The following is an 8,387-nucleotide window of genomic DNA, read 5'->3' as shown; positions in this document are numbered from 1 at the left end:
TAACCCTGATACCAGGCAGGAATAATTTGTTCAGGGCTGCTTATCCCGGCACTGTGCACAGGTAATGCTATTAACTTCAGGACCATGGGGGAATGGCTAGTTTGTTCCGAATTAAAAGTAGCTGGAAATGGGCCTCTCTGGCAGGTGAGAGGGTACCATGGGCTGCAATAATAATGCACAGGGAGGAGTGGAACTAGTCAGAATTGAATCAGCCTTCTGAGACCAAGAGCTCCCTTGCCATGCCACTGTGACCCTCATCCTCCCCAGTCAAGATTACAGAACCTTCCAGGCCACAGAATCTTCCCTGGGCTGCCTGTGTCCCCAGAGCCTAGGTCCCAAATCCCTGAGAGCAGTTGATTCCCAAGGGTGGAGTTGGTGATGTAGAGTGGCCATGGAAGGAAACAAAAGTACAGGTAAAGAAAGCACAGCTCCAGGGACAACAGACCTGGGATCACATCCTCCCACTTCCTAGCCTGTGTCTTCCCCTGCAGAATGGGGCCATAGTCCCCACCTCATGGGGCTCCCAGAGATGGAATGAGATGGTGCATGTGACATGCACCGTACATGACATATACGACTGCCTGTAAAAGTCAAGCCCCTAACGTTCTCTCCTCCTGTGATTAAACCTTAGACTCGTAGCCAGGAGAAATGAGGCCAAGCTGAAAGAAACAAGTTTAGATGGGCCAAGTCTTCTCCCCAGAAGACTTGTTAGATTGCTGCTGCTCCAAAGTGGTCCCCGCCACCCCCAGTCGCTCTCACTGACACGTTCTGTAACAGAGAATTTGTCAACAGCTGAAACTATCCTTTTCATTGAGTTGTTTGTGTATGTATTGGCCATTCAGCCCCGTGAGAACAGGAGTCCCCACAAAGGCCTTCACCATGCGGGAATTGTCTATGGTGCCTCAAGCACCTGCCACCCATGAATGTTGAATAAATGATGACTAAATGCTTCCCAGGCTCGGCAACATCAGCCCATGTGGCTGGAGTCCCTTTCTGAGGTCTGGTGTCTGTCAGGCTAGTTCTGGGGACTCCCACTCCCCATCTCCCTGTTCTGAATGTCTGTGCTGGAATTTGACAGAAGTGACCTGCATGAGAGGAGGGGTCAGTGTAAGCAAGACCAGGAGCCTGATACCCACCCCCATTTAGTTCTCTCACACTCTGCCCAGGGATTGGCCCCTTGGCAGCAGGCCCGCACTGCCCGCCCACCACCACTGGCATTACGGTGCCCGCACAGACATCCATTACAGCTCAGGTGAGACCAGGGGCTCCTCCTCAGTGCCCATCTGCACCCCAACCAGAAGGTCAGGAGGGAGGGCCCAGGGTCTCAGGGCCCCACAGAAGGGCAGGGAGCTGGGGAGAAGACCTTTTGGTGAGAGGAAGCAGAGATGAGGAAATTCTCCAGAAGACCAGCGGGAGGAGAGAGAAGCCAGGACTCCAGGAGAAGATTTAAAGGAAGAGATTTACCATCAGCAGTGACCACCTTGCCTTTGCTCCTCACAGATATCCAGGACCATGAGGGCAAAGCCAACCCTGGTCCTCTCTGGTTGAAGCTACTGAGATTCCCTTTTCATGTTCCTACAGGTACAAAGAGCAATAGCTTTGAAGTCAGACCTGGGTTTGAACCAAGTCCTCACAGTTACTTGCTGTCTTCGTCCCACAGGCTGCTTCAACAAAATGCCATAGACTGGGTGCCTTATAAACAACAAAAGTGTATTTCTCACAGTTTTGGAGGCTGGAAGTCTGAGATCAGGGTGCCAGCCTGTCTGGGTTCCGGTGAGGGCTCTCTTCCTTGTTCACAGACAGCCATCTTCTTGCTGTTTCCTCACTAGGTAGAAAGAAAGCGAGCTAGCTCTCTGGCCTCTTCTTACAAGGGCACTAATCCCATCCAACAGGGCTCCACCTCCAAATACTGTCACATGGGGGGTTAGGGTTTCAACATATGAATTTGGGGGAGACACATTCAGTCCATTGCACTGAGCAAGTCCGTTTGGAGGACCTTCCTCTGGGCCTCAGTTTCTTCCTCTCTAAAGTATGGGAGTTACAGATCTCAAAGGTCCCTTTCAGCTTTGGCATTTTAATATTTAATAACAATAGTTGTAGCACTACTGATATTGATGGCACCTGCTGTGTGCACAACATTTTCCTAAGCACTGTGCCCACCATTTTATTTAATGCCCAGGAGAACTCCAGAAGGTGGGGAGCTCTAATTGACCCCATGTACAGTTATGGAGACTGAACTTCAGAAAGGGGCAGCACTACTGATATTGATGGCACCTGCTGTGTGCCCAACATTTCCCTAAGCACTGTGCCCACCATTTTATTTAATGCCCAGGAGAACTCTAGAAGGTGGGGAGCTCTAATTGACCCCATGTACAGTTATGGAGACTGAACTTCAGAAAGGGGAAGGGCCTGACTTGGAGTCACACAGCCAGCATGGAAGCCTGGAATCTCTGTCTCCAAGTCCCAGCTTTCACACCCCACTTTACACTCCCCTCATTTCTGAAAATCAGATCTGGGATAAGAAGACAATGAAGACAAAACTAATTCCTTCACAGTTTGACCAAGAGGAAACACACACTCTTGTTTCAGAAACCAAGGTTTCAAGGCCTCCCTTCTGACTGAAGAAAATCAGGAAAATTCCCCCTGAGACATGAACCCCCCAACCTGAATCCCAAACCATTATCCACAGGTCGCCTTTTACAGTCAAACAACAAAAAGTATGGGGGAACTGGCCCAACAGCCAAGACTGCAAGGAAGCCAAGGCTGCCAGTCTGGCCAATTTTCATTGCTTGCCGGAGTGAGGTTGGTTGAAAGTTGAGGCAGAGAATTGGGCAGGAGTCAGCCAAGGAGGTGTGATTATGGGACTCGTATCTGAGAGGCTAGGGTTAGCCTACCCCAATTTTCTTTCTGCAATCTTTTGATTAACCCTGGGCCAGTTTGGGTAACATTTTCAAACCGTCTGTGCTTAGCAGGTTGGGCCAAGCCCAGGCTTGCTGATCAGTATCTGCAAACATCAGCTTGGAACCGGCTGTCACTCAGAGCCTCGGATGTTTCTAAGCCATGAGGCATATTGGATTGCAGAACGCTTCACAACATCCTGGGCTGATTAACTCTGCCTGTGCCTCACGAGTCCAGAAACAGCGGCCCATTATTTCAAACTCAATAGGAGCCATAGGAAGAATGATCATTGCCACCAGCCATTGAGTGCTACTAATTTTCGGGGCACTTTACATTAAATGTAGGGTCCCTACCTTTAATCTAGCCCTTTCTCTGTTAGTTACCAACTCTTATTCCCACTCTGAGGCTTGGAGAGGTGGAATAACTTGCCAAGGTCACAAAGCCAGAACTGTGACTCAGAAGACCACATGCAGTACTAATGGAACACTCTTCTGGTCAAATCCCTCAGGACCAACACCTCCTGTCATGGACTGAATTGTGTCCCCTAAAATTTATATGTTGAAGCCTTAACCCCCAATGTAACTGCGAAGATAGGGCCTTGAAGAAGATAACTAAGGTTAAAGGAGGTCATAAGGGTGGGGCCCTAATCCAATAGGACTGGTGTCATTGTAAGAAGAGGAAGGAACACCAGGAGTGCACTAGGAAAGCCCTGTGAGAGCACAGGGAGACGGCGGCCAACTACAAGCCAGGGAGAGAACCCTCACCAGACACCAGCCCTGCCTGCTCCTTGATCTTGGACTTCCAGCAGCCAGAACTGTGAGGCAATAAGTTTCATTGCTGAACCACTCGGCCTGTGATATCTGTTATGGCAGCCCAAGCAGAACAACGTACCTCCATAGACAATTCTTTACATACCATCCTTGCCCGTATTTTTTATTGAGGTAAATATACATAAAATTAAATGTACTGTTTTAACCATTTTCAAGTGTACAGCTGAGTGGCATTAAGTACGTTCACACGTCATGCAGCCATCACCACTACCCACCTCCAGAATGCTTTTCATCTTGCAAAACTGGAACTCTGTACCCATTAAACGATAATTCCCCTCTGCCCCCAGCCCCTGGAGACCATCATTCTATTTTTCTGCCTCTATGAATTTGCCTCTTCTAGGTATATAAGTGGAATCATGAACAGTATTTGTCCTTTGAGTCTGGCTTGTTTCACTTAGTGTAATGTATTCAAGGTTCATCCATGGTGTTGCACGTGTCAGAATTTCATTCCTTTTTAATGCTGAACAATATTCCATCATACGGATATACCACAATGTGTTTATCTACTCATCCATTGATGCACTGATCACATATTTTTAAAATACAGGACAGATCACATAATCCCCTTGCTGGAAACTCTGTCTCCAGTGGTTTCTTGACATATTGGGAGTTAAATGCGGACTCTTTCAGTGGCCCACAGGCTTTGCGTGATCTGTCCTCTGCATTGCTGGTCTCCTCCTCTTTCTCTCCCCCTGCCCTCCCCAGGTGACACACCTCAGACACTAGGCCATGTTACTCTTGCTCAGACTCCCAGCTCCCTCAGCCTCAGGGTCCCCACGGTACTGTTCACCCTGTTGGGACACTCCCACGAGACCTCCCTTGTCTCTGCCGAGGTTCATTCAAATCCTCCTCTCTACAGCAGCCCCTGCTCCTCACCTCCATCCACACGTGCCAGCACTTTCTACATGCTAATGCTGCCCGTTTCTGCACAGCACTTACAGCTCCTGCAACGACATGACACATTTATTCACTTGTCTTTGTTTTCTTTTAAATTTTTTATTGAAATTGTACATATTTAAGGTATATAGTATGATGTTTTGATATACATATATACAGTCAACTGATTACTACAGCCACGCTACTTAGTGTATCCATCTGTCATTGTGTGTGTGGGGGGGGGACACTTGAGATCTTCTCTCTTAGCAAATTTCAAGTATACAATACAGTATTATTTACTATAGTCTATATGCTGTACATCAGATCTCTAAAACTTATTTATTCCCCAAAATTGAAACTTTTTACCCTTAAACACTTGAGATCTTCTCTCTTAGCAAATTTCAAGTATACAATACAGTATTATTTACTATAGTCTACATGCTGTACATCAGATCTCTAAAACTTATTTATTCCCCAAAATTGAAACTTTTTACCCTTAAGCCAACATCTCTATTGTTAATGTGTTTACGATCCAGCTCCCCTGTTACTTTTCCCAGCACTTGGCACATAGAAGGCCTCCAGTGGGAGCTGAGAGGTTGACCATGCAAATGAGAAGCCTGATGCCCAGGGGAGGCCACTCAGCAGAGGTGACAAAGCTGGCCCTTGGATCTGGGCCTCCAAATCTTCTTTCCGTTCCCTACAGGCGCTGCCCCACATGCCCTTTAAAGACCCCAGGTCTGAATCTTGCCTTCCCGTGTCCCTCCGCTCATCCACACCTACACCTTGGCAAGGCCACCGATGTTCCTGCATCCAAGACATGAGGGTTAAAGCCAGTCGTCTAGCTCCTCGGCCCACCATCCGAGAACTGGCCCCTCCTAGTAACTGCAGCTGGTGGGCTGTTTGGTTAATCTTTGATTTGTCCTTGCCACAGTAGGAGGGGAACGCTGCCACTGAGAAAGGACTGGCGATGGTTTCCAGTGTGCCTCTCCCCCATTCAGACTAGAGGCTCCTCTATGAGGGCGTGAAGTGACCAGTCATGAGCAAAGGCCTCTGGGGGCTACAGACACAGCTGGCTCCCCCTGCCCATGCGCCCTTCCAGCCCTTGAGGATCCAGGACCTTCTGGGAGCATGAATTTTGGAGTTCATCAGACTCCAAATCTAATATCACCACTGGCAAACCATCTGACCTTGGGAAGGTCCGAGGAGGTCACTCCTTTGAGTCTTGCTTTCTCATCTGTAAAATGGGCACAATAATGCCCATCCTGCAGGTTTGCTAGAGTAACACACTTAAAGGTGTTTTGTGCAGTGCTTGTGTCACAGTAACGGCTCCACGAGTAATGGGGTGTTTTTGCTTTTATTTGTCATTGCTGTTTACAAGGACTGGGCATAGGTCTCCTCTCATTATTTCCTAGTCCAACCGGGGACCTGCCAGGTCTTAGAAAATGGCTGGTAGACTGAAATTACCCATACGGGCCAGAAAAGAGTTAAAAACTTCTCCAACATTCTCTTCGCCTTCCCTTTCCCTATCTGGAATCAGTGTCGGTGACAAAGGGTCTTATTCTAGGCAGATGAGACAGGAAAGCTAACACTCCATTCAAAGAATGAGCTTAACGTTCAGAATCTTTACAATCTTCTGGGCACCGTTCAGTCCAGCCCCTCCCCCATCCCTGCCCAACTCACAGCTGACCTTCTCCTACTGATGAAAAATAGGAAGAGGGCGGTAAAACCTTCATATGGTCCACCTGCAGACCAGCAGAAGGAGGTGCAGGAGGCCTAAGACCTGAATGTGTGGCAGTCACCGGTGGCTGGGTCAGACTCCCCTAAGGACACCTCCACCCCGGAGAAGGAACGATGGCCCCAAATCACTACGCCCCACAGGCACACAAGCTCTGGCAGTACATTTACAACACTTCGTTAATTAGAGGCTGAAGACTAACGAGTATCTGCTACTACCTGCTGGCCTTCTGTGTCACATGGCGTCATGATGTAGACAGGAAGCAGGCACAGGACTCCTCACATTAATGATACCATGAACTTTGAAGTCTGCCGGGTGAGCTGCTGAGAGCCCAAAGGTGGCCAGCATGTGAATGGAAGTCTAGGCCACACGGCACAGTGACCAGCATGAGACTCCTCCTAATGCTCCACTCCCAACCTCCTCAGTGTACAGGTGGGGAAACTGAGGCCAGAGTAAGGAAGACCCTTGGGGCAGAGCCTCCTCTGGCTGGTAGTGGGGGGCACAGGAATGGAGGGTGACCCAGTTCCCTCCTACAGGTGGTGGCCACCCTGCAGATGGCTCTTGAAATCCACTCAGTCAGTGACTCATAGGCTAAGCCCAGCAAGGCCCCTCGCCTCTTCAGTGTCATCTCCGCACTTTCATCCTCGTGGCCTCTTCTCTGGGGAGCACTCCCAAGTCTCTCTCATCTGCCTTGGCTCTTTTCTTAAACTCCAGGCCTACAGGTGACTCCTTGGCTGGACTGTGAGCTTGCTGGGGGTGCAAAGGCTGCAGATTAGTTATTTAAGAATGCCCAGCACACAGCACAAGGCCTGGCACAGAATAGGGGCTCAATGCATAGATGAATGGAGGGAGAGGGAAGGAAAGAAGGGAGGGAAGGAGGCCCAATAGACCCTTCTATTAAAATGTCTTCCTGTAGTTTCTATTTGACCCCTGTAAAACCAAAGCAGACCACACTCTCCTGACTTCACCATTTCTCTTGGTATGCCCCCATCTTGAACCTTAAGTTATCTCCTGTCTGTCACTCACTTTCTATTCTCAGCGCTGTCCCTTAAGTCCCAGCCCTGTCACATCTCACCTGCTTGGCTGCAGTCACCTGCAGACTGCATTTCTTCCCATCTCTCCCCTCCCATCTCCTCCACACCGTGGCCAGACAGATGGTCCATCCAACCCTCTGACCCAGGCGCCCTGCTTCTAGAAATCCATTCCTAGTGAATCGTCAGAGATGTGCATCCAGACTTTTATTCAGGGTGTTCATCATGGTATGACTGTTTTACTTATAATAGTGAAGAATTGAATCTAAACTCCACTTGAAAAATATTGTGTTAAATAAATCTTGCTTCATCTATCTGATAAAATAATATTAAAGCCTCAAAAAATTATTTCAAGGACTATCTAATAAAATGCAGAAATGCTATTGACATAATATCAAGTAGAAAAACAGGAGAAAAATCTATATGTACCACATGATCCCAATCTGCGAATAGATGTGTGTATGGAAAAAGTAAAATAGAAAAGAAATAAACTGCAATATTCACACAGGTTTTAGTTGGGATTAAGGGTTAGTTTTTAAAGTTCTTGATACTTGTTTGTATTGTCTGAATTGTCCTCAATAAGCATACATATTTCATCAGAGGCCATAAGGATATTATTTGCTGAATACATGTCTCCAATTTTATAATTCTTCTTGATACCATCAATAAAAGTTGTGCCTCCACTGCTATATATATCGCTGGCTGTCTACTCCATGTTCGAGTATACCCCAAACTGCCAGGCCTGCCCTCCCAGCCCAAACTCCACAGTCTCAGCCCATGTCCCATCCCTGTCTCCCTCCTACAGGCACATCCCCCTCCCGCCAAACTGTCCCCACATGGTTTCCAAACCAACCTTGTGCTTCATGTCCCTGAACCTAATGCTCAAATGGCTCAGAAACACACACACATGGACAGGGAGAGACAGACAGAAAGAGAGGGAGTGCAAATGTGGCCAGATATTGATAATCATTATTGAATCAAAGTGAAGGTTCACACGCTCATAGTTTTGCAACTCTT

Source organism: Galeopterus variegatus, unplaced genomic scaffold, assembly GCF_000696425.1.
Source record: "Galeopterus variegatus unplaced genomic scaffold, G_variegatus-3.0.2 Scaffold3758, whole genome shotgun sequence".
In the NCBI taxonomy this organism is placed as follows: domain Eukaryota; kingdom Metazoa; phylum Chordata; class Mammalia; order Dermoptera; family Cynocephalidae; genus Galeopterus; species Galeopterus variegatus.
Note: the sequence above shows the minus strand (reverse complement) of the source record.